The following is a 2,154-nucleotide window of genomic DNA, read 5'->3' on the forward strand; positions in this document are numbered from 1 at the left end:
AATTATGTGATGGATTATATTGATTGTTTTTCTAAAATTGAACCATCCTTGTATTCCTGCTATAAATCCCACTTGGTATTGATGTATCATTTCTTTGGTACGTTGTTGAATTCTATTGACTGATTTTGTGAGACTTTGTGAATCTATATTCATGAAGGATATTGATGTATAATTTTCTTATTTGTGATGTCTTTGCCTGGCTTTGGTTTGAGAGTTATACTCACTTCATAAAATGTATATGGGAGTTTTCCATTTTTTCCTATATTCTGGAATAGCTGATAATTGGTATCAGCTCTTCTTTGAAAGTTTGGTAGAATTCAAATCATCTGGACCTGGACTTATTTTGTTGAGAGTGTTTTGAGCTGATCAATTTCTTCTTTTAGCTATAGGTCTGTTCAAGTTTTCTACTTTATTGTGTATTAGTTTGGTAGGTCATGTTTTTCTAAAAATTTATCCATTTTTTCAAGATCTTCAAATTCATTGGAGTAAAATTCCTCATTGTATTCTGTTGTTACCCTTTGCATTTCCATTGGTTCTGTTGTAAAGTCACCCATATCCTTTCTTCTGCATATTATTTGCATCTTCTCCTTCTTTTCTTTTGTTAGATTTGTCAGTGGTTGCTCAGTTTTGTTAATCATTTCAAAGAACCGATTTCTTGTTGATTCTTTATATTGATTTTCTGTTTTCTAGTTCATTTGTTTCTGCTCTAATCCTTATTATTTGTTTTCTTCTGATAATTGTAGACTTACTTTGCTGGGTTTTTTTCTAATTTTTGTAAATGTTATTTAATCTGTTATTTTGGGTTCTTTCTTCTTTATAGATGTGTGTAGTTACTGCTCTAAATTACCCTCTAAGCACTGCTTTTGCTGTGTCCCAGAGGTCTAGGTATATGTGTTTCCATTCTCATTTGATTCAAGGAATGTTTTATTTCATTTTGTTGTTGTTGTTCTTATTATTCTATTACAAAGCAGCTTTTAAGCAGAGTGTTATTCAATATCTATGTATTTTATTTTTTCCCTTCTTTTTCATATTGTTGATTTCTAATTTTATAACATTATAATCTGAAAAGGTACTTTATAAGATTTCATATTTTTAAATTTACTGAGGCTTGCTTTTTGGCCTAACATATGGTTTATTCTGGAGAATGTTCCATGTACAGTGGAAAAGAATGTGTATTGTGCTGTTGATGGGTTGAGTTCTCTGTAAAAATCTATGAAGTCAAGTTGCTTGACTGTGTTATTTAGTTCTTCTCTATATTTGTTGGGTTTCTTTCTAGTTGTTCTGTCCTTTATTGAAAATGGTGTATTAAGATCACCTATTATTGTAGAGTTGCCTACTTCTTTCTTCAAATCTATTAGAGTTTGATTTATGTATTTTGAGGCTTCTTCACTGTGAGCATGAATATTTATTATGGTCACATACTCTTGTTCAATTGACCATTTAGTCATGAGCTAATGTGCTTTTTTTATATTATTCTAGTTTTTTTCTTTTACAAAAAATTCTTTTATTAGAAATTAATATTGCCACCCCTGCTCATTTCTTATTACCATTAACTATATATATCTTTTTCTATCCTTTGATTTTTTTAAATCTATTTTTGTCTTTGTGTGCAAAGTATGTATCTTGTAAACAACATATTGAAGGATTCTGTTTTCTTATCTAAATTCACCAATCAAAAGAAAGAAAAGCTACTCTCTTTCTCTCGACGGGTACTTTTAATCCATTGATGGTCAATGTCATTATTGATAGATATGAATTTATTGCAGGCATTTTACTGTCTGCCTTTATGTAGTACTGCTTGTTTCTCATCCCTAATGTTTTTTTAAGCTAACTTTGTTTTGTTTGGGCTTTTAAACATTTTTTGTCAATGTCTTCATTGCTGTCATTTTAATGTTTACTAAATCAGTATTGTTGTCTCATTTATTGACTTATTGACTCATTTTCTTTGCAATTAACTCTGTAATGTATTAATATCTTCCCTAGTTTAAAACAGTCTGCTTCATCTTGAAATCTAATTGACTTCCTTGTCATTTGGAAATTCTGTAATCATACTTTTTCCTCTTTTTTGTTTTGTAGGCTTCAATACAAATTGCTATCTCTGATTCCCTACTTTCAAAGTTACAGATTTGTTTTACTTTGGATACTTTTATATCT

This window comes from Chrysochloris asiatica, unplaced genomic scaffold (genome assembly GCF_000296735.1).
Source record: "Chrysochloris asiatica unplaced genomic scaffold, ChrAsi1.0 scaffold00019, whole genome shotgun sequence".
Lineage (NCBI taxonomy): Eukaryota > Metazoa > Chordata > Mammalia > Afrosoricida > Chrysochloridae > Chrysochloris > Chrysochloris asiatica.